The sequence below is a fragment of the Eriocheir sinensis genome, chromosome 12 (genome assembly GCF_024679095.1).
Source record: "Eriocheir sinensis breed Jianghai 21 chromosome 12, ASM2467909v1, whole genome shotgun sequence".
NCBI lineage: Eukaryota > Metazoa > Arthropoda > Malacostraca > Decapoda > Varunidae > Eriocheir > Eriocheir sinensis.
The window spans coordinates 873,899-900,217 of NC_066520.1; the positions used below are offsets into that span (position 1 = coordinate 873,899).

Below are 26,319 nucleotides of genomic sequence, written 5' to 3' on the forward strand. Positions count from 1 at the left end.
GATCGCGAAACTCAAGGTATTGAAATCCATGTAAAAGCACTTATTGGTTCCAACCCATGGAAAAAAGACTTTTTTTTTTAACTTTACTCCCTTGTTATCAATTTTTTTGACTTTACTCCCTTGTTATCTCAAAATACATACCTTGGTAATAGGCAGAAAATTGGAACAGGTCGTTTTTAAGCCCCAATTGAAGGCGGCTGCCTTACAATCCACAACGCGCATTTGTGGTGGACAGCAGAATGACTAATTTCAGCGGGGAGATATTTCTCACAACATCGGCCAGTGTAGTGGACCTTCTTCTTCTTCTTTTGACCTGTAATGCTTTGTGTCTCTTCTTAGGTCCTCCTCCTCCACACTTTTATACTTCACAACATGCACTTAGGGCCGCTTCCCAATCATTTTGTTTGTTTTGATCATTACCAATGGCGGCGGTAGCCGCTATAGCATTTCCACATGAAACTGGCCGATGGGGTAGTGGCGGCTGCGGGGTTAGCCTAGCCCCACATTTACCAAATACTCTCAACATCTCTCGCTTCGTCTGCAGCCGCCACTACCCCATCAGCCAGTTTCACGTGAAATACTAAGCGGCGACAACGTTGCCGGATCGTCATACTCTGCCAATTATATTTCCTGACATCTTACCCCTAAACTGTCTTCGGGGCTCCAATAACGAAACTCATTAATAGTTATTGTTAAAAGAGTTAGATCCTGATGTTTCTTGGCAATAGTTAGGCGTCAGAAACCGGGAAATACTATGCTCAGAGTACAGCAATCTGGCAACGGTGAGCGGCGATCGCCGCCATTGGCAGTGATCAAAACAAACAAAGTGACTGTGAAAGCGGCCCTTAGTTACTTAACAGTGCACACTTACATATGCACTTCACCCTGAACTTAGGTGTTTTTCTGTCCTTTTCTTTCCCTGATTTTGCTTTTCTATGCCCTTTTGCTATTTTTTCACTATTTCTTTTCACCGTCGCTGCCGTGCATTACAGGTCAAAAGAAGAAGAAGAAAAGGAGAACAACACCGGGAGATCTACAATTTTCATTCTTGAGAAAAAGTTTTTTTGGACTGTGGTTCCCCAGCACGGGGTGTTCTCTTATCTTGTTAATCAAGTAGTAAGCAAAGCAGCTCTGCCAGCCCATTTTACGAGTCTCTTGGTGGGCCATCTTACACTGCACCTCACTCCTCAGCCACTGTCGTCGTCTGTTTGTTTACATGCAGCCGTTCGGCACCCACATACCCACGCTCACAACCGTTTGCCATTCATAAGGACAACCAACAACTCGCTCCCGGTTGGGCATGTGGCAACCGCGGTTGCCCATATGCCCCAATGGTTGGACACCGCCTTTTAAACCAGCATGCATGACGCCGACGGTAGGTAGACGTGACCCGTACATGTCAAAGCAACGCGAAACTCGTGGCGGTAATGCACGAAAGTCACGATGGTAAGAATTTAGGACTAAGCGCTAAACTCGAGGATCGCGAAACTCGGATGGCCTTGAAACTCGAGAGGTACTGTATATATATATATATATATAGAGAGAGAGAGAGAGAGAGAGAGAGATATATATATATATATATATATATATATATATATATATATATATATATATATATATATATATATATATATATATATATATATATATATATATAGGGTGTCCCACGAGTTATGGTAAATACTTTGAGAGATGATATATCAGGTAATTCTAAGTGAAAATTACTCTATACACATATGCTCGTTTTGCTTTATTATGCGAGAAATTGAGTGTTTAGGTGTGGCGGTTTGTGTGCTGCCGGGGGCTGCGGGGCCATGTAGTTTAGGGAGCAACAGCTGAATGACTGCCCAGCCGTGAATCCGCCAATCTGTAGCCTAGTGATAAACATTTGCATTTATTACAACATGGGGCTGCATTATCAACAAATAAAACTTACTGAGTGACCAAATAAATTACCAAAGGGATAATCAAAGAAAAAAATACTCGAACTTAACAATGGAACAGTTAGAAAAAACGCTTTATGCAGACATGGCAACTCACTGCGCTCACTGTGGGGCTGTGACAGTTGACACAGTGTAGTGTTTAAACGCCAGTGTGATAACTCACCTTACAACAAGTGTTCAAAGTGAGAGCCTTCACACTCAATACACTTCCTTGCTCGATCCAGGACCGATGTCGTCACCCTCCTCACCATTGGTCTGTTGTTCTTTGTTTCCTGTGTCACTTCCTGGATCCGCTGAATTAGCTGTTCTCTTGAATGCGGTTTATTCTTGTACACCAAAGACTTCATGTGACCCCATAAGTAGAAATCCAGTGGTGTTAGGTCAGGGGATCTCGCTGGCCATTGCTGAGGGCCTCCTCGACCAATCCACCTCTCAGGAAATAGCTGGTTGAGGTATTCCTTGACTCGTTTACTGGAGTGTGGTGGTGCACCATCCTGTTGTAGTATGGGATGTTCATAAATGTGTAGTGGAACTTCTGTCAGAAGGAGAGGAAGCTCATCTCTCAAAAAGTCATGGTAGACGTCCCCTGTTAGGCGCCCCTCGAAAATGAAAGGTCCAAGAAGTAGGTCATCCACAATGCCACACCAAACGTTTACGGAGAAGCGATGCTGGAAGTTGCTTTCAACAGTTTGGTGTGGATTTTCCTTTGCCCACCAGTGATCATTGTGAGTGTTTGTTACTCCGTGGCGTGTAAATGTTGCCTCGTCTGTGTACAGAATGTGGTTGCTGTGGTGTTGGTGTTGAAGGAGCCAGTGACAAAATTCAGTCTCTTTTCATGGTCTTCTGGTTTTAGGTGTTGTGTTTTGTAAATGGTACGGGTGAAAGCCTTCTCTCCTCAGCGTGCGCCAAGCTGACATGCGTAACTCCCAGACGCGATGAAAGCCTCCGTGTGCTTATGCTCGGGCTTCTTAATGCTGCTTGAACAACACCCTACCTTCCTGTGCCCTTCTGCACGCTCAGCTGTTGCAAGCACTCCCGGAAAGTTCCAAAATCTCTTAGGTGCTGGAAAACTCGGCAAAATACTCTGCTGTCAGGATGTCTTCTGTCAGGATATTTTTGTCTGTATTCTTGTCAGCGGCAGCCCAGGAGCTACCGTTACAGAATCCGTAGATGAACATCATGTCTGAGTATTCAATATTAGTGAAGGTAAAGGGCATTTTCCAGAGGTTATTTCGATAAAGTGTAGTCAGGAAACACTTCTCAGTGCGACGTTTACGCGCGCCTCAACAGACTGTCGGCATTCCTTGCTGTGAGTTGCCATGTCTGCATAAAGCGTTTTTTCTAACTGTTCCATTGTTAAGTTCGGAGTATTTTTTTCTTTGATTATCCCGCACAGTAATTTATTTGGTCACTCAGTAAGTGTTATTTGTTGATAATGCAGCCCCATGTTGTAATAAATGCAAATGTTTATCACTAGGCTACAGATTGGCGGCATCACGCCCGGGCAGTCAGTCAGCTGTTGCTCCCTACACAACATGGCCCCGCAGCCCCCGGCAGCACACAAACCGCCACACCTAAACACTCAATTTCTCGTATAATAAAGCAAAAACGAGCATATGTGTATAGAGTAATTTTCACTTAGAATTACCTGATATATCATCTCTAAAAGTATTTACCATAACTCGTGGGACACCCTGTATATATATACACTCAACCCTCGATTTGCCGGACCTCCATTTGCCGGATTTCGGATTTGCCGGACAAGAGTCCGTGGGGAAAAAAAAAAAAAAAAAAAGTCCGGGACAAGTCGATTTCAAACTACCGCGCCAGACAAAGTTCGCAAATCGGGCACTAGATGGCAGCGCGGGCGGACATACACGTCTAGTACTGGACTGTACACAAGTCTGCCGCATCACATGTGCATGTTGTAGAAGGTAATATATTATATTACAGGACAGTATAGGACAGCTATGCGAGGTGTAGTCCGGGGGTGGGTTGTGTTTCCCGGACATATATAGGGTAAAGTCCGGCAAGGGGGTAGACCCGGACATTTTCCATTGCCGGACATTTGCCATTCCGGACAAGCCTTCCCCCTTTAGTCCGACAAATCGAGGTTGAGTGTATATAGATATATATATATATATATATATATATATATATATAGATATATATATATATATATATATATATATATATATATATATATATATATATATATATATATATATATATATATATATATATATATATATATATATATATATATATATATATATATATATATATATATATATATATATATATATATATATATATATATATATATATATATATATATATATATATATATATATATATATATATATATATATATATATATATATATATATATATATATATATATATATATATATATATATATATATATATATATATATATATATATATATATATATATATATATATATATATATATATATATATATATATATATATATATATATATATATATATATATATATATATATATATATATATATATATATATATATATATATATATATATATATATATATATATATATATATATATATATATATATATATATATATATATACACACACATGTACCTCTTATTTTATCCGAGTCTAAAAATACATGCATTTTGTTTAATGCTATGTTAAAACCCAGTATACTGTAAATTTTGCAATTTCTTTAGATTCACGCGATGTGATCCAAATCAAAATTTGCTGCAGGGGTTTAGTTCTGAGAATGGTCTCCAGATTCCAAGTGTTTTCCCGTGCTTCCCGCTATGTTTCAGCAGCTTTGGGCTACTTTTATGGGTGACTTATTCTGGAAGTGCTACAGATGAGCTGGCAACACTGACCTGCACTGCATGACCAGACTTGCTTGATGGTCACACTCTAGTCCTCATGCAGTTATCAAGTCACCTCCACACACACACACACACACACACACACACACGATGGGTGAGATGGATGTAGATGCAATAAGCAATGAAAGGGACCTTGGAGTGATTGTTTAAGATACACTGACCCTTGATAAACACATAAATAGAATATTTGGAGACATATTAGTCTGTTGAAAAAAAATTAGAATGGCATTCCATTATATGGCTAAGTATATGATGAAAAAAATCATAATGGCAGCATGGGTTTGGTCCCCCCACAGGAAAAAAGATATAAGGAAGCTGAAAAGGATACAGAGGGTAACCACCATAATGATACCGGAGTTGTCGAGTCTGCCATGTGAGAACAGACTGGAGGAAATGAAACTGATGACACTTGAGGAGAGGAGATAAAGAGGAGACTTAACAGTTCTGTATATATTTAGTAGTGGATTGGACAAACTGGAAAGAAGTGACCTGGTTGTGACAGAGGGGAGGAGGGGGCTGAGAGGTCACAGTAAGAAGCTGAAAAAGGGAACATGTCTGAAGGACAAAAAGAAGTACAGTTTCCCACACAGAAGTGTGGATGAGTGGAATGATCTAAAGGAGGAGATTGTGGAGGCAAGGAGTGTCCAGCAAAGGAAGGAGAGCTTGGATAAACATAGACAAGAAGGCAGGACTATCCGTGCTTACCTCAGGCCCTGTAAACCACAAATAGGTAAATACAGATAGGCAAATACACACACACATATACACACAAATGCAAAGACCAACCAAAGCTATTTTGCAGATTTATAAATGGGAAACTAAAACAGCGTGAGGAAATGACAAAACTGAAAGTTAATGGCGAGGTGTATGTGGATGAGTTGGAGATGGCGGAAGAAATGAACAAAAGCTTTCAAGAAGTATTCACAAGAGAAAGCAAGTTTGACGTACCAATTGGAATATGTGTGACATAGAAATCACAGTGCAGGAGATAACTAATGAAATGGAGAATCTAGATGTGAGGAAGTCACAGGGTCCCGACAGTGTTTCCAACTGGGTGCTGAAGGAGTGGAGGAATCAATTGGCGGATAAAATACACAAAGTTATAAACAAATCATTGGCTGAGGGTGTATAGTCCAGCAAATCTTAAGTGGCGGCTCTGATGTAGACAGCCCGCTAGACACTGGTGCTATGTCTCCAACTGACCTCGCACACCGTGCCTCTCACACCCTTCTCTCTCTCTCTGTCCGCGTGTCTCTCTCTTTCTCTCTCACTTTAGTATAAAAACAAATATGTTTTTTATGATTGATTCTCTATCTGTGAGTGAATACAAAGAAATTTGTACAACACTCGGCAGCGTTGCCACCGCGGCGTTGTCAGCTCAAGTCAACCCAACACACCGCAGTTGCCAGTTGCTCTGCCTGCTTGAATTATCGCATTTCTGCCATTTTTTGGTGTGTGTCTGCCATCTGCCATACAATATCAGCCATATGGCATAATTATGATAAAACATGGAGACTGTACCTGTATATGGAATGCCAGGACCGTCAAGCAAATTTTGATGCGAGTCATCCAGGTGAATGGTGAGGTTCCGCTGGGGATGGCCAGGGAGTGGGGAAGGAGTGGTCGCTAAGAACATTAAAATATTACACTTTGACCTTATTTCCACACCACCCAAGGGGTAAAGAGCCTTGGTGCATTTTTTAAAAGAGGTTTATTATTATTATTATTATTATTATGCATTGTCGTGCACCATACTCCCCGAATGAGAGTACACCCCCACTTTTCTCGCACACACACACACACACACACAGAGAGAGAGAGAGAGAGAGAGAGAGAGACACACACACACACACACACACACACACAGAGAGAGAGAGAGAGAGAGAGAGAGAGAGAGAGAGAGAGAGAGAGAGAGAGAGAGAGAGAGAGAGAGAGAGAGAGAGAGAGAGAGAGAGAGACACACACACACACACACACACACACACACACACACAGAGAGAGAGAGAGAGAGAGAGAGAGAGAGAGAGAGAGAGAGAGAGAGAGAGAGAGAGAGAGAAGGGTGTGAGAGGCATGGTGTGCGAGGTCAGTTGGAGACGTGGCAACAGAGTCTAGCGGGCTGTCTACGTCAGAGCCGCCACTTGATTTGCCGGACTATAGTCCCTCTGGACAGGAAAAAAACTGACATAGTCCCCATCTACAGGAGTGGAAGAGGAGACGACCCACTTAATTATAGACCGGTTTCTCTTACAAGCGTAGTGTCAAAAATATCCGAAAGAATTGTGAAAAAGAAATGGACGAGGCACCGAGGAAAATGAAATCATCACAGAAAGACAGTTCGGATATAGGAAAAGAAGATCATGCCTGACAAACTTAGTGTGTTTCTATTCAAGGGTGATAGATGTTGTGCAGGAGAGAGATGAATGGGATGACGCTGTCTACCTGGACTTGAAAAAGGCCCTTGACAAGGTGCCACACAGGAGGTTGACGTGGAAGCTGGAGACAGTGGGTAAATTAGGAGGAGGACTTCTAAAGTGGATGGAGGATTTTCTGAAGAACAGGATAATGAGAACAACTATTAGAGACAGGAAATCAAGTTGGAAAAATGTCATGAGTGGAGTTCCACAAGGCTCTGTGTTGGCCCCAATTATGTTTGCATCATATGTTAATGATATGATAGAAGGAGTGGAGAGCTATATGAGCCTGTTTGCCAATGATGCTAAGATAATGAGAAGAGTGGAAAAAGAGGAGGACTGCTTGCTGCTCCAGAGAGACCTGGACACAGTGTGGGAGTGGAGCAGGAAGTGAGAGATGAAATTTAATACCAAAAAGTGCAGTGTTATTGAATTTGGAAAGAGTGTAATGAGAGTAGAGGGACATTGTAAGTTGGGTAAGGATAAGTTAGACAAGAAGAAAAAAGAAAAAGACCTTGGAGTGATGATCACAGAAAACTTGTCTCCAGAAAGACATGTAAATAAAATATCAACTGAGACATACAACCTGCTGAGGAACATCAGAGCAGCGTTCACATACCTTGATGAGGACATGGTAAGGAAATTAATTGTGACCTTGATACGCCCTAGACAAAAATATGCATCAGTGGCTTGATCGCCATCACTTAAGAAACATGTTAAAAAACTGGAGAGGATACAGAGTGGCAACAAAAATAGCACCTAGTCTGAGAGACCTGCCTTATGAAGAAAGACTGTTGAGGCTGAACCTCCCTACATTGGAAATTAGAAGAGAAAGAGGAGACTTAATAGCGGTGTATAGGGTGATGAATGGTCTGGAGAAATTGGATAGAGATGACCTTTTGATAAGAGAAGAGAGAAACTTAATAAGAAATGGAACTGTTGAGAAAAGGAATTTGTAGAAGAGACATCATAAAGAACAGCTTCTCACAGAGATGTGTGGGGGTCTGGAATGGGCTGGAGAGGGAAGTGGTACAGGCTAAGTCAATAAGCGCATTTAAGGCCAAATTAGACGGAAGTAGTTGGAAAGACGGGACAGCACGAGCATAGCTCCATCCCTGTAAATCACACCGAGGTAAATACACAAATATGACGTATGAAGACAGATTGAAGGAGATGGAATTGACAACACTGGAACAAAGAAGGGAGAGAGGAGATCTGATCAGGCTGTATAAGTTGGTAAATAAGTTTGATGAGGTGGATAGAGATGATCTCTTCTTAACTGTGAGAATGCAGGGGCTGAGAGGACATGGAAAGAAACTTAATAAAAGAACCTGTTTGAGCGACTTAAAATAGTATAGTTTTCCACATCGAAGTGTTAACACATGGAACAGCTTGCGGGAAGAGGTGGTGGAGGCGAGCAGTGTCCAACAAATGAAGGAAAGGCTCCATGAATGTAGATATGGAGATGAGACTATTAGAGCTTAGCTCGGGCCCGGTGGACTACAAATAGGTAAATACACACACACACACAGATTTACCTCTAATTGATTACATTCAATAGTGTGCAGGGCACCAGGGTTGGTGCATAACGAGCATAACACTTATATATGTAAAATCTTGTTTACTTATGTAAAATTTACATTATCCCTTTCACGCACTACGACATGATTCACGTCAAAACGGAATCGTCTACTCTGAGCCTCAGACTCGAATTGCGTCAAAAACTTTTAAAAATTCGCCAAAAATAAAGTATCTTTCAGAATCGCATCAAAATTTTTTACGTCAAAGATCCAATATAATAAACTAATCGTCAGCTCTCTCGTGCCGTTGGATTTGAAGTGATAATTACCCATGGCGTAGTTGCCTCTCAGCAGGCAGCCTGTGAGCGCGGACTGCCGTCCCTTTAAATTGTGTCCGGAGCCTGGTAAGCCTGAATTACAGTTGTCAAACGAAATTGGTGTAATTTATACTTACTTCCGATGTAAAGTGATCGTGCCGTGATACAATATATTGTTTTATATTCGCAGGGACAAGTAACTGTTACTATTTGAAAATATGGCGAAGAAATTATCAAGTGAAGAGATTTTGAGACCCATTTGTACAGAGCATGATGATGATTCTTATGAAAGTGATGGTGGAAAAGTGAAAAAACTCCAGCAGAGGGTGTTAGGGAGAGGCTTAGTGGCAATTATTATGATTATTATTGCATCTGGCGAAGTTCTTCTGGACGGGAAATATGTGCACTGATAGTCATGTTTGTTATTATCAAAACTCTATTCCAGCCAACAGTGACTTCTATTTTGACCACCTTGACCTGGCCGTTGTGTTCTGTTTGCTGCCCGAGCTGTTTCTTCTACTGGAGAGAACAGAATAGATAAAAAAATAGTTTTCCTCAATTTTCTCAAGAACTACTGGGTGTATGAAAATTCCTATGATAGCTTTGGAATCCTTATAAAAATTCCCTTTTATTTACATATAGTCATAAAAAGTCGACTCAGGAAGTTTTGAGCTACAAGGTGGTGTAGGCATTTCTTATCTATCTTTAATCAATGTTTTTTTCGGAGTCGGTAAACTTCGCTATTTATTTGCATTTCTTGATATTTTTCCTTTCATAAGGCAGAATAATCTCTTCCATAACCAATGATATATAATAATGCCAGGAAAAAAGAATACTCGTGGCTGAAATTGATAACATGAAAAAGATTTTCGCCACACGGTGAGGCCATTCCGCAAGGCCCCTTAGGGAGCCCCAGACGGCCGTCACAGTGGAAAGAGAAACTTGTTAAACTTTTGGTGCGTGAAAGGGTTAAGCAAACTCACAGGAGCACAATACTTGTGTAAATTCAGAGGTACCTGAATACATACATTAATGTGGGAGGCAAGTGTACTGATAACACTGAATAAGTCTACAGTAACCAATGTCTTCTATGACAGTATTGCAAAGCTTTATAGGGACCAACCTGTTCGCTTCCCAGGAGTATTGCTTGCTTGACATGTTTCCTGTTTTCTCAAAGGTGTGTGGCTGTACCTGAAAATATATAAATAAATTACTATGTGCAGCAGACCCTCTACTTAACACAAGATAGGTGCCAAGAACCTTGTGTTGAACGGAATTTCTGCGTAATAGAAGTGGTACTGCAACGGGATTTATCAATTTGGGATTGGAAGAGCTGCTTCCCTTCAAGGCTGAGGTTTTGAATGGCAGAATTAAAGGCACAAATATACCACTACTGTGCTGCTCCTGCAAACAGAAAACAGTAGAAGTAGCTGAAAGATTACATCTTTTGGGGTTAAATCTCTCTCTCTCTCTCTCTCTCTCTCTCTCTCTCTCTCTCTCTCTCTCTCTCTCTCTAAAGAATGATAGATAGATAAACAAAAAGATATATGGACTGACGAGAGAGAGAGAGAGAGAGAGAGACACACACACACACAAACTAAATGCTTACCGTACAATAATCTTTCTATAAATCGGGCCTCAATATATTTCAGATTGGATAAATCACTCTTTCAGGGCTCCAGATATATATTTGATTATTTGTATACTGGACCTAAATCCAGGAGAAATAGCACCTGTTCAGACAGCATCAGGATGGATGTTGTAAATGGGTCAAAGACCAGGTTTGGAGTTAGAAATATGGCACGAGTCTGGACTGTGTCACTTCAAAACAAGGACTGCCTGTCTCTCACATCCCTCCTGAACCTCCACTGGAGAAGGGCAAAAGGAAAGCGGCCAGTCATTGCTTGATTTTTTTTTTCAATCATATGGACACACAGAGAACAGTTAAATTAACTTTCAAATCCAAAAATAGTTTAGATTTGTGTGCACCAGATACAACTCATAACTTCATCATCGAGAACTAGCTTCCCAGATGCGCACGGCACACTTCATATTCTTCTGCTCCGCGCTTTGTTTACAAACGTCGCCCTCACCTCCGCCGCCTCGCCCTTGCCGTTCCGTTGAACATGGCAGTGCTCCATGACCAGATAAATTTATATTTACATGCCTCTGCTTTACTCCAGTTTCCTTGTGTTGTCTTGATCTTTTATGCAAGAATTAATCAGAATTGCTGGTCAACTCTTGAACAGTCTTATTTGGCTATGCAAAAGTTTTTTTAAATTTAGTTATTTCAGATTTTTGGCTATTTTGTGTTAGTTCTCCTCTGATTAGTTTAACTTATGGAGGGTTTATTGCGTATGGCATATTTGATACCTGCACAGGACAAAGATCAGGATTTTCAAGTCACTTGTGCTCCCTGTCTTACTCTACGGCTTTGAGACAAGTACAATGAATAGTGACCTGAAGTGGTGAATTGATGCAAATTGATGAGCAAGGTGGCTGATGGGATCCAGTGGGCTCCAAGGGTTTTGATGTGGTTAAAGGACCATATCAAACATTTTCAGTTTGCTCTCAGCCTTTTCTTTTAAATATGCTTCTCACAGGTCTGAATGTGTGGTGTCACTGCTGTCTTGTTTCGGAAGAGACACCCTGGCAATTTTAAACTCACCAAGTTGAGTTGTCATGTTGGCAATGATTCATCAGACAACTGAAACCCTCTTCACTGTGCCTCTAACACTGCTGTGGTAGTGAGTTACCACTTGTTCCCTAGTTCATAACTGAACCTCATCAAATCAGTGATAATAATAATACACAATATATACAAACTGGAATAATTTCCACACCATGATTGCCAACTCCAGCTATACAGTCACTTGGCACGCTACCAAGAAGTCGATTCTGCTCTCTGAGATGCTTCAGTAAGAGACAAGGCTTAGTGGAGGAGGCCAAGGGGATGCCCACAGAGTTGCCGTTTGAGCAACTCAATGGATCCTGCCGTGAGTTATTTAGGATGGGAAGAGGGTCTGCATGGAGATTTGATTGAAGGGACATCTGGGGCTGAGGTATATTGGATGAACTGATACAATTCCCTGGCGGACGTCTCTATCAATTGAGTGATTGACAGGCATATCCACAAGTAAATTTATGAAAACTGAACATTTTTCATGATATATACCAGCATGAAGACAAGTGTTTGGAGTGAGCACAGTTGCTGATACAACAGTACTTCCAAATGGCAGCAGAACTGGGAGACTTGTTAAAAGTTCCATTGCTACCACTGCATTCTCAGTGATGATCTTACATGCTGCCTCCTGGAATGATGCTTCTGCCACCTGTTTGCTCCATAAACACAGTGATCTCCATCTGACAAAGAGGCACCTAAGTATTTCACAAGATTGTCACTTGCCAGACACTAACATTAAATAAGAACAGCCAGTTTAGGATACATCCTCAAATGAATAACTTCTGCAGTCTAAATGATAAATTAGGAAGCTAAATCCCTAAGAAAATTGCCTCCTTTGACTCACCTGTTTTTGGTTTGAGTTATTATGCAATAAAGCTTGTGGGTTTCTTTCATTAGATCTGCCTGGATCCTCTGTCGGGATTCTCAACAACTGCTTGATCTGGTTTGTTGCATCATACCCTCCGCCACCAGTCCATCCTCCTCCTCCTCCTCGAGACTCACTGCCACCTCCACTTGCACCATCCATCTTGAAACTAAGGCTAGATTACTGAAAGGAAACAGTCACATACATCAGTCCTCAAAAAAATAGTTTGCATCTGGAAATTTAATCACCCCTCCTGTTGATATATGAAGTGTCTCTGATGTGATGTAAAAAAGGAAATACTGAAGATAGAAAAGTTAAAAGAAAAAGAAATAAAAGATGAGTATAAACGTGAAATGAAAGAGGCCTTAAGTGAAAAATGGGAAAGTGTAAAAGATAGTACAGATATTGAAAAAGGTTTTGGAACATTTAACCTGGTAGCAGCGACGGGCCAAATTTGTGGCTTTACCGTGTAGCAGCGACAGGCCAAATTTGTGCCATGATATAAACCCCCAAAATAGATGATGCATTAACTGATCACAAATGCTTTGATATATATTATGAAATGGTTTGTGTGAGTGATGATTTTTCTCATTTTTCTCGCTTAGAGGGACCATTAACCCTTAAACGGAAACGTGACTCCAGGTGGAGTCACGACTTCCTGGTTTTGAAAGGCGCGCTATTTTTTCACTCGCGCCTTGCTACAAAGCTTGTGTGGGAGAGTCGATCGTCAGTGTGTCATCAGACCTTGAGGGAAACAGATGTGCTCCACGCTGGAGTTGCTCCTTCTATCCTAAGCAAGGGCTGTGATGCCGCTGGACCCACACCGTCCGTTTGTGAAATTTTTTTTAGGGGGAATGTAGTGGGGGACAACATTGTTTATAGGACTGTATATGTGATATACAAGGCCTTAGTACCTGTACCTCATGCTAAATATGTTCTGTGGGACTTGATAAGAGTTCTCTGGGAAAGCAACCGCTCGTAGTGATAGGTTTCGCCGGTTGTTCATGCGCCAACTTGCCATGGAAATGGCAAAACCATGTGCTATGAAGAGGCTGGAGAATCCTAACCTCAGCAGAACACTGGTGACAACTATCAAAAGCTGCTTCAACATTGTTGAAGTTCAAGTCCAGCAGCCTACACCACCATCAGGCAAGATAAGGTGCCACATTTGCCCGTGGAAGACTGCAAGCAAATGTAGAACAGTTTGCGCAAGGTGCAACAAGGTAACCTGTCAGCGACACTATGAGATCTACGGCACAGACTGCCAAGATATGTAAATAAATGTTTGTATATTCACGGAAAATATATTTTGTATTTTGATCATAGGAAATTTTGCTGGTATGCATATTCTGTTTATTTACTTGCTTATTTACAAAAAAAAATACAGAAATTATCATTTTCAGTTATTTCTAATGGTATATTCAAGGAATGTTATTATCATAAATTATTTTGTGTGTATGCATTTTGTGTTTACTTATTTATTTACATGTTTATTTATAAAACCACATGCAAGAATTGTTCATTTTCATTTGGTCAGAGCACCACATTTGGATTGCAGGATAGACTTTTTACACCATTTACTTGAAAGAGCAACCATTTTAGTTAGAGAATATTAAATTTTCTTACTTTTCTTTTCGAAGGATTCTTGTTTATACATTATATGGCAAAGTCACTATTTTTTTCAATAATTTTTTTGTAATAAATCATGAAAATTAAATATGATCATAAATTTCCTTGTTTTTACTTTCATTGTCCTACAAGAAGTTTTCTTTTTCAATTCTGATGCAGTGTAACTCAATAAAGATGATCCATATATTTTTTTTAAATATTTTTGCAGTGGGTCCAAATGGAGTCACGGCTCCACTAGTGTGAGTCAATTTGGGCGCTACCATTTAAGGGTTAAGAAACATGATCCCCACTGCTACCGGGTTAAAGAAGTAATGTTAATTACAACAAAAAAGTGGTGAGGGATGGAAAAAGAAAAGAAAATTCATGGTGGACAGAAGAGATAAGGAGGATAGTAAAAGAGAAAAGGGAACTTTTAAGAAAACTCAAGAAAGAAATGTGGCTGAGCAAGTAAAAAGGGAAAGGAAAAAGAAATATAGAGAATGCAAAATTAAATTAAAACAAGCAATAAAAGAAAGTAAGAAGAGTTGATGAAGACTTTGGAAAAAGACTAAGTGAGAAATATAAAGGGAACAGGAAATCATATTGGAAAGAAGTAAAAATGAAAGAAATGTAAAAAATATCTCCCCAAGTAAAATAAATGAAGTTATGGATGAGAATGGAAAGATGTTGAAAGACGGGGAAGCTGTGAAGGAGAGATGGAGAGAATATTTCAAAAACTTAATGAATTTTGAGGATGGACATCCAGCAGCTGTAACAGCAGCAGTTTTGAGTAGAGGTAGAGGAGGAGTATATAAAGAAAGAAGTATAACCAGGGCCGGCCGGCCCTAGCAGGTGTGGGACCCAACGCAAAAATCCATCTTCCTGCCATTTAGTGCAGTCAAACAAATACAAAACAATACAAACTGAGGTGCATAAATGAGAAATGTTGCAAATGTAGTTGTCACAGTTTTGATGAAAAATGCAAATTTTATACAAATATCTTACGTGACTTGGCAAATGCAAAGTCATTTATAAGCTGACTGAAGTCCAAGTGACCTGCAACTTCATTCTCAATAGAGAGGATAACAAGACCATTCAACCTCTCTTGCGAAATAATTGATCTTAAGTAGGTAGCAAGTGTTACAGACCTCATAACGAATGAGTGACGTCATCCCCGCGGGGCCCTTAGAGGCGCAGGGCCCAATGCAGTTGCATCGGTTGCACTGGCCTAGGGCAAGCCCTGAGTATAACATATGAAGAAGTAAATCAAGCAATAAAAAGATTAAAAATGGAAAGGCAGCAGGAATTGATGGAATCATAGCAGAAATGTTGAAGTGTGGAGGAGATGTAGTTATTAAATGGATGGGCAAGATATGTGAAGTAGCATGGGAGGGGGGGGGGGGGTGCCAGCAGACTGGACAAAAGCCATCATTGTCCCAGTTTACAAGGGGAAGGGCAGGAGAGGGGAATGTGGGAGCTATAGAGGTATAAGTCTCCTGAGTATATCGGAGAGGTAGATGGAAAAGTCATAATAGAGAGGGTGCAAAGACTTAGAAAAGAAAATCAGTGAAGAACAAGGAGGCTTCAGGAAGGGAAGGGGATGTGTGGATCAGATATTTGCCTTCAGGATGGTAGTAGAAAAAATAATAGCAAAAGGAAAGAAACTATACGCTGCCTTCATGGATTTGGAAAAAGCTTATGACAAGAGTCAATTGGATTACATGACATAACGAGGCTACTTGACCGACGTGACATTAAACAAGTTAACACTATTGTTTTAGATTTTGCCAAAGCCTTCGACAAAGTTCCGCACAAAAGACTGACATGAAAACTGAAACACTACGGTATTTCAGGACCTATTCTACACTGGATCACTGCATTTCTTACTAACAGGACTCAACGTGTTCTTCTTGACGGATCTTCATCTGACACTGTCCCTGTTTCTTCAGGTGTCCCACAAGGCACCGTCCTAGGCCCCCTTCTTTTCCTCCTGTACATTAACTATCGTCCACTTTCAACGTTTAACTCTTCCACTAGACTATTTGCCGACGATAGTTTACTGTTTAGAGCAGTAAAGACTACTGATGACTGCAGACTACTACAAAACGACTTGGACGCCCTCGAGTGGTGGGAACGCACCTGGCAGATGCACTTCCGACCGGACAAATGCAAACTATTAAGATTCACCAGAGTGCACAGCCTCATCCATCACACTTACACTCTCCACAATTCAGATTTAGAATCAGTTAACACACACAAGTACCTTGGTATCCATCTCTCAACTAACTTGAAATTCAACACTCACATAGACCATATCAGTGCCACAGCCAACAGAACACTCGGGTTCCTGAGGAGGAATTTACATAACTGCACACCTGACATTAAACGCATAGATTATGACACACTTGTGAGACCAACAATGGAATACTGCTCCACGGTGTGGGATCCTCACACACACAGAAACATTGATAGGTTAGAACAAATCACCACCAAGGCGGCTAGATTCATTACAAACAATCACACTCGAACGCCTGGAATCACAACACGGATCAAACAACAGATAAACATGGACCCTCTTCACATACGCAGGCAAGCACACAGACTTACACTTATGTACAAGATCACAAACACTCACATTGACATGGACCCACAAACATACCTACACAAGGCAAACAGTCAACGTGCAGTAACACACATCCATAAATACCAAACATATCACACTAACACTCACGCATACAAGCACTCATACTTTCCACGCACCATACTTGACTGGGACAGCCTCCCTCAACAGATTTTAGACTGCGGTACAATAGACTCATTCAAAAAACAAATACATACTCACTTGTCACCACAACACACCAACACTACCAATTACACTTGATTCACTTCCCTCCCCTGCACACCTGGCTCCCCCGTTCCCCCAACAGCCAACAAATATGCGTGTTATGCACCTGTACGGGTGCCCTGCGCATCATGTATCCAGATCCAGATCCAGATCAAGGGTGAGTGGAGGGAGGGGTAGAAGTGAGTCAGGTCATGTCCTGACCAAAGCCCTGACCTGACTCTCCCTTCTGCCACTCCCTCCCCACACCCTTCTCATTTCCCCTTCTGTGTGTGTGTGTGTGTGTTTCCAACTAGGCACGCTGGATTATCTGAGGAGTTACCTTGAGAACAGAACTTACTGTGTGCAAATAGGTAAATCATTCTCTACTCATAAACTTTTGCAAAGAGGAGTCCCCCAGGGAAGTGTACTGGGTCCAATTTTATTCTGTGTTTATACTATCAGTCTTTCACATTTGCTAAGAAGGCATGAAGTTGACTTTAAACTGTATGCTGATGATACACAGTTCTATTTGTCGCTGAGTGATGTGGAAAACACTGAAGATAAGCTGAGCAGAATTATGGATGATGTTGGGAAGTGGATGAATTCTAAGCAACTGAAGCTGAATGAAGATAAAACTGAATGCTTGATTGTGGGGAAGAACAAGGATCTCAGGAGGCTAGATATTTCCACTCTTCAGATAAAAGATAACACTATGACCGTAAAAAAGTCAGTCAAAGATCTAGGTGTGATACTTGACTGCATTCTACCATTCAAAGAACAGATCAATCAGGTGGTGAGAACGGCAGGCTACCATCTGAGAAATATTGCATTTGTCAAGAAATACCTGGATGATAAGACTATGAAGATGCTTGATATATATAATCATGTAACTAGTAAGCTGGATTATTGTAACTCACTTTATTATTGCCTTCCTAAATATCTGCTGAAGAAACTACAACTTATGAACAGAGCTGCAAGGCTAATAAAGGGTCTGCCACCCCGTGAGAGAATAACACCTGCACTTAAAGACTTGCATTGGCTACCCATTAAGGCACGAATAGTCTACAGTGACAGTCTGGCAATCTTCAAGAAAGCGCTGGACTCACTTATTCACTAAATCCTACGACTTAACAAACATGAGGATTGAGGACAACTTTAGGTGCTAATATTACTTTTATAATGTTAGCGGCCGTGTGGAGCGCTGCTACGGCGGCGGACCGGGGCCTGAAACCTCATCAACGGTAAACAGTAAACACACACACACACACACAGAAGGGGAAATGGGAAGGGTGTGGGGAGGGAGGGGCAGAAGTGAGTCAGGTCATGTCCTGACTGAGGCCTTGACCTGACTCTCCCCACTGTCCCTCCCTTCCCACACCCTTCTCCTTTCTTCTTGTTTTCAACCTCTCTATCTCTCCCTGTTTCCCCTACTCCTTCTCCTTGTTCTCCCTTCTTACATCCTCTATCGGTATTTTTTCATGACTCACTCTGTCGTTCTCCTCACTTTCTCCTTCCCTGTATTTACCTAATTGTGATATAAAGGAAGTGAGCTATGCTAATGTTGTCCTTTCTCTGAGTATTCTTCCCCCCCGCTCAAGAAACTAATTCCTGTGCGAAGTTCATATTTACGAAGCAAATGTCGAAAGTCGAAACAAGAATTATAGAATCATTTACTGGGACAGCGTCGTAACGACGAAACGTCCTTATGTAGTGCGGCGACTATGCCTGATGAATGAGCCTCTCATAACCCACTTAGCCAGGGGGGTACCTCTTTGGCCGACTCAGTAAGTAGTGGCTCTCCCATCACGTTGGTCACGGGTTCAATCCCAGGCAGCCGGCGAATACCCTCTTCTTGTCTTGATTAATTTCTCGTGTGTTTCGATACACGCAGAGGACTTGTAGGAAAATAGAAAAGAGAAAAATAAACTCCCGGGGCATGACAGTGGTGGCATAGCGGTGGGCATCCTCTCCTGCAGTTCTGTTGAGTTTCCCCGAAGGGGTAACTGGTAGGATGGCCCATGCTCCGAGGGTAATAGAAAATGGGAAGTGTTGGAGGTATGTCTCTACGGGGACATTGTGAAATAGTGCACCAAAATGGGTCACAGTCTAAAGGTCTCAACACACAGAAATTAATCTACATAGAGGGGAACGTCATGTAGTGCGGCGACTATGCCTGATGAACGAGCCTCCCATAGCCCACTTAGACAGGGGGGTACCTCTTTGACCGACTCAGTAGGGAGTGGCTCTTTCGTCATGCTGGTTGCGGGTTCAATCCCAGGCAGCCGGCGAATACCCTCTCCTGGTCTTGATTAATTTCTCGTGTGTTTCGATACACGCAGAGGTCATGTAGGAAAATAGAAAAGAGAAAAATAAACTCCCGGGGCATGACAAATAGGTGTGGGAAAAATTTGTAAGTGTGGGGAGGGTTTATAAAGCCTTAAAACATATATAAATAATAAAAAAAAATATAAGGTCGCTACTTCGCGGATTTTCAACTATCGCGGGGGGTTCTGGAACCTAACCAACGCGATAGACGAGGGATTACTGTATATTGTTAGAGAGTAACTCATTTTGAGCTATTTGATAGTTCAACTCAATGTACAGTCGCCCACAAGAGTGTTCGCTCACGCACTTACAGTTTATAAAGGGTTCATAACTGTTCAGTTCATGGTATGTTTATGGCATTATTAGGAACAATATATGCCGGTAAACCATTGCCGTGCCTGGCCAGTGTCTGACAGAGTGTACCTTGGTGGGTTTTTTAATGCCAACCCCGCCCATAACCTGCATGATAGACAAAGGAGAACTGGGTGTTTATTTCCTTCACTGCCACTTCCATAGCTGGGCGTTATCGCGATACTTTATCGCTGATAACAAAATCGGGTTATCGGCCATCCGCTACTTATTTAAATATATATCGGTATCTTCATTACTTTTGTAACCAAACTAGCGATAATCGCTACTTTTCTCCGCCTCAGAAAAAAAAAAGCATTGTCTCCCTACTGCGCATGCGTGGCCCGGTGTTGTATGAAAAAACTTCGAGGTATGAAATATCTTCAGTGAAGAGATTTCATACTTAGATCATCAACATTAAAACACTAGGTTATTTTTTTTTTATGTTACTAAAAAATCAATATATCAAAGAGAAAAATCATTAAACTTTGGCCAAAAAATGATTATTCACTGGGTCAAATTTGATATTCCATATTCGTCTGTGAGCATGCCATGGTATTGAAGGCACCCGGTGTTGTGTTATTTGGTGTTCCATCGTCAAAAGCTGGCGCTTTTGTTTACAAACACTGGTCTCTTGTTAACTGCGCATGCCCAGACCAGTAAGCGTAGACCTGTACAGTCTCACAAAGCTTTTTAACACATTAAGGGTTGCTGGAAGGCTGAATCAGACATACAGTACCACCATCCTCGCTGTTTCTAGAACGACACTCTGTACATATAAATTACAATTTGTACACAGTGTCGTTCTAGAAACAGCGAGGATAGTGATAGTGGTACTGTATGTCTGATTCAGCCTTCCAGCAACTCTTAATTACAGTTTAAAAGCTTTGTGAGAGTGTACAGGTGTACGCTTGCTGGTCTGAGCATGCACAGTTCACGAGGGACCAGTGTTTGTAAACAAAAGCGCCTGCTTTGACGGTGGGTACGCCAAATAACACAACACCGGTTCAGGCGTTTCTAGTATTACTGTCCATATGTATGTGTCAGCGTGGTTTTCAGGTTTTGTAAGTTTTCTAAAATACAGGTAATGAAAATTTGAATTCATCTTTGTTTTCTATCTGAAATATCAATATAGTATCGTTTTCGGCTATCGGACTTATCGCTAGCTAGTATCGGAATTGTGGATTTATATCGGTATCGGGTATCGGTTATCGCCTATATTTGTGTCTCAAGTTAAGGAATATCGGTTATCACCGATAAGGTTTTCCATTATCAGTTATCGGGAATAAGGTTTTCTGTTATCATGCCCACCTATGGCCACTTCCTATTTTTGTTTTTTCTTCCATTTTTAGTTTTCAGTCCATTGAGTGTTTTGAGGCATCACTTGTGTAAATGGATAATAACCATATGCCCAATGCCTAATGCGGCAAAATATGGAAACACAAGGGAGGTTCATGCATATTTACCTGTCTTTTAGTGACCCTAAGCAGGGGTAGAGCCCCGTCAGAAAAGGCTTGAACACTCATATTAGATTTCAGGTGTGGTGAGCCACTGGTTCTGGCTGCTGCAAGATGCATTAAGCTGCTCTACTGCCCATGGCCACACAGGTTAGCACACACTTTTCATGGAAATTGGTACATTTGTTTTGATCTCTACACTTTCATATCGGTTTCCAGGAGTTTGAAGGTTAGTAGAATATATAGCAAGAGCAGTCAGTTAGGGTGTGCACACAGAGAAAGCAGGTCTACCCACCCCTGCTACCAGCGTCGACCCGCTCCAGTAGCCCATGCAGGTAAACCTGCTTTATCTGTGTGTTCACACTTAAGTCAGAATAAGAGGTTAAACCTTTTGACCAATCTTGACCCAATTGTCATAATCATGTTATGGTTATCATTTGCCCAACAAACAATTCTTTAAAACACTCATATGAACAAAAAACAATCAAATGAAAGAACACAAAACAATAGAAAGCAGCAATGGGGGATGTGGAGATTACAATAGCCTCCTCTGCTGCCAGTGACAACAACAGCACAGTGCGAAGCGTGTCACTTGTATCTATCGTAAACCGTTAAACTTAACATATCTGACCACAATAAATCTAACCTAATCTGATCCCCCACTGTCAAATTACAATGTGCTAAACAGCGCTCACAAACTTTATACATCAATAATCTCATGTTTCTTAATTTTCGGGAAGCTAAAAGTTATATACTGCACTGCATTCAGAAAATTAAATACAACACAATGTCAGTATATTAACCTCATGCAAGATGGCTATGGTTATTTCCATATTAGCAACAACAATGAAGGAAATATTTAGAGACAAGACCCTGGCTCACCCACAACCTGCATAACGGGGACCTGGCTCACCACAACCTGCCTGACGGGGACCTGGCTCACCACAACCTGCCTGACGGGGACCTGGCTCACCACAACCTGCCTGACGGGGACCTGGCTCACCACAACCTGCCTGACGGGGACCTGGCTCACCACAACCTGCCTGACGGGGACCTGGCTCACCACAACCTGCCTGACGGGGACCTGGCTCACCCACAACCTGCATAACGGGGACCTGGCTCACCACAACCTGCCTGACGGGGACCTGGCTCACCACAACCTGCCTGACGGGGACCTGGCTCCGCACCACCTGCCTGACGGGGACCTGGCTCACCACAACCTGCCTGACGGGGACCTGGCTCACCACAACCTGCCTGACGGGGACCTGGCTCACCACAACCTGCCTGATGGGGACCTGGCTCACCCACAACCTGCCTGACGGGGACCTGGCTCACCCACAACCTGCCTGACGGGGACCTGGCTCACCACAACCTGCCTGACGGGGACCTGGCTCACCACAACCTGCCTGACGGGGACCTGGCTCACCACAACCTGCCTGACGGGGACCTGGCTCACCACAACCTGCCTGACGGGGACCTGGCTCACCACAACCTGCCTGACGGGGACCTGGCTCACCACAACCTGCCTGACGGGGACCTGGCTCACCACAACCTGCCTGACGGACAAAAGCACCTCACTGGGCCTGCCTCTGCCTCACCATGGGCCAAGTAGAAAGTCATCAGCTGGTAAACAAATCGTCTGTACTTTCCCCCAAGCCGCTTTCCATTCCCCGAGAAACATCGTCGGAGGTAAACTTCCCCTACGGTTGTTTATCTCATTCCTAACCAGCATTTTACTCACAGTTACGGCATGCATGTATTAGTTTGTGTGGAGGAGGCCGGTAAAATCCTCCTTCCCCCGCAGGTGAAGGCGTCGCAATGGTGTTGTTGTGGCGCAGCGGGGCCGCGAGGGGGCGGCGGCGGCGGCGGCGGAGAGGCGGCGGGCTTGAAGGCGCTAGACTCGCTTCTCACATCAGCTGTTCTAAAAGCCATAAAGGAGATCAATCGGGTTTACATGAGTGTTTTTTTAGGTTCATGGTACAGAAGAAGGGTCAAACTACCACCAGGGTCATACGCACAACTATCCCTGGAAATGAACACAACTCCTACGAAAGCCTTATTCTTTATTCTTTATTCTTTATTTGGTTTACAGGCCCCATATTCCACCCAAAGGTGCTCTTAGGGTCTCCAGTATTATTCAATAATAAAATACAATCTTGCAAAACAGTAAACAATATAGATTTCTAAAGCACACACACACACACACACACACACACACAACACAACACAAGAATATCACAACACTATCAGAGTGGCACAGGAATGATAATTAATATTCCCTCACAGCCAATATTATATGAATGCAAAAATATTAATATGAAGTACAAAGAATATAAATACCTGAGGCTACTTTCATATACAAAATAATATAAGATTATATCCTTTTGACTTAGTACTACGCACTTAACACACTAAAAATATATATCAGTTTGAGTTAATATGTCACTTTACATATTAGAAAATTCACTTAATACTACACTAAATATACCTAAATATATAGAATGTATATAAATATCTAATGAGATCATGCGATAAATTTAATAATACTAAATCAGAATGGCTGGCATTTCTTCGTCCAGCAATTATATTACAACACACCACAAACAATGAAAACAAAACAAACTCAAACACCACAAAAACGCACGTTTATAACATAATACAAAAACTGGGAAAAAATCGAATCATAATTAAGGCACAGTTATCTGTGATACGCATAGTTTCCATATCATAAGCATCAGTAAATAAATAGGTCTTCAGCCTTTCTTTTAAATACAACTACACTAACACTATCTTTAACATCTTTTGCTAATTTATTAAATAACCTATAGGTGCACAATTACTAAAAGCTCTAAGCCCAATGTCTGTGTTATAGCGAGGTTCATATGCAGCCTATGTTCATCTGGCACATGTCTTAAAACCACATTTGTTCCTAATCCGACTGACCGTAACAACTGTCTGAGGTATTCAGGTTTACCCGTCATGATTGCCTGATACGTTAAGACACATATTTTTGTGCTGGAAGCTTCCCCCGGGGTCTATGGGCCTCTGGAAGACTCTGGGAGGAGCGAGCAGGGGGCGGCCTTGCCATACTCCCCATGGCCAGGCACAGGGCGGGAATTGTTGCCAATTCGCACATATTTTTGCTACATGTTCTTGTATGATCAAATATATACTGTAACGTTCTAGACTGTACTGTTCTGTATAAATATATATATATATATATATATATATATATATATATATATATATATATATATATATATATATATATATATATTGTTACGGATGTGCTGTATGTGTATGATTGTATGTGTAATGTGAGGAAATTGTAGCATGATGATATGTTAGCTCAGCGTGGTGCAACTCTACTTGTTGGGACAAGAGAGACAGAGGGGAGCCCGGGGCCTCCGGCCACCGGGCAGGGGAAGTGCCAGCTAGGGTTCCCATTGACGGTACAAAAGTACCATTTTGATACTTTTTGTCGGTAGCGGTACATTTTTACGACATTAAGCTAAAGTGGTATGATATTATCATTGAGGAAAAATTTGATACTTTTTTACCAATTTAGTAAGAAAAATTATACATTTTCATCTCACCGATGCATCCAGGGAAATGTGAAAAAAAGTAAAAGTCCCGGTATAAATTTGTATTTACGTATATATTCTACCGCAGATCAGTGTTTCTGTGTTTTTGTGACCCGTTAAAATCATGTATCTGAGTATACAGCAGCTGATGGGGCAGGGTATACGGCGTTGCCTCGGTGACGCTGAGCCGGATACAAGAGCAAGACGTGTACAGGACCGAGGAGACAAGCGGAAATCCCAACAGCGTAAGTTTTTTTTTAAAGTATTATTAGGTAATTAAAGACATTAAACATGCTAAAATGTTACTTTCTCGTGATAGTGTGTGCATGAAGTAGCTGCAAAGCTTACATAATATTGAAATAGTACTAAATAACATTTATTGCGCCATGGAATCATAGAAACGATTGAAGCGAAGCTACTCTGACATGATTTATATAACTAATATTCTTGTTGTTTTATCATAAAACAGTTTTGTTTAGGAAGGAGCTGCAGGATAGCATTGTGAAATGGTAGATAATATTGGGGCACTTTCATAATCATTGTCATCATGATGGACAACATTCACTATACATTAAATTATACATAGAATGCCATAAGATCGTTAACTTATCAAAGGCATAGATATTATTTTGTAAGATATGTAATAGATTGTATATCTATACCAAATGTATTGTTTTTCCACATATAGATTAGAATTCTACATTGTCTGTGTTATCTTAATTATAAGTTTTAATCTCTCTCTCTCTCTCTCTCTCTCTCTCTCTCTCTCTGTTACCATACAAGTCATCATGCTGCAATAGACACTGCATGCAGACTGTGTACACCCTACATCACTGCCAGACGTAAGAGTAAGAGTTAAAAAAATAATATATAAGTAATTTCCTCACTATATAAAATATAAATTACCTAAAATTACCGGTTGATACTTGTTTTGATACTTTTTTCAGCCATGTGGTACGTTTTTACATTTTGATCATTTTTTATGGTACGTTTTAGTTTTTTCCACTGGGAACACTGACTGGGAAGTGCTGAGTCGGCTGTTGCGAACAAGGGTAGCTGAGGGCAGGGTTGCCATATACCCAGAAAAGTCTGGATTTCTCCAGAATTTTGTAGCTATTGCCAGAATTCCAGAATTTTGACGAATATATCCAGATTTTTCATGCTTAGCCATAAAGAATCCCTTAAAATTTCTAAATTTCCAGAATTTACTGTTTAGTGATTAACTGATTACGTTCAGACGGTTCAGTAAATAATCAGATTACCATATACATCATTGAGTTTCAACTACTTCGTGTATAAAATAAATACGGACAGTAGCAGTTGAGTTGAAACTTGAAGTCTTGAACAGAAACATTACCCGTACGCTTCTCGTCGAGACCGTGCAGCGGTGCCAGATTGTCCTACTCACCCTCATAATTATGTTTGCCGATTTCAGAGCCAAAACCAGTCTCCTCCACCCCAATAACTGACTTCATATATAGTTATCGTTAAAATGGTTAATTATCGTTGTTTCTTGGCAATAGTTCTGGGTCAGAAGC

General features: G+C 41.3%; 1 protein-coding gene across 1 annotated transcript in view; it reads right to left on the minus strand.

Annotated features, from left to right (window-relative positions):
* LOC126997278 (terminal uridylyltransferase 7-like) overlaps window positions 1-23,052 on the minus strand; it is a gene marked incomplete in the record, with an annotated part of 169,407 nt that extends 146,355 nt beyond the window's left edge. The window contains 3 exon segments of the mRNA XM_050858270.1: window positions 10,211-10,278; window positions 12,615-12,804; window positions 22,939-23,052.
* Window positions 23,053-26,319: the final 3,267 nt, after the last annotated feature.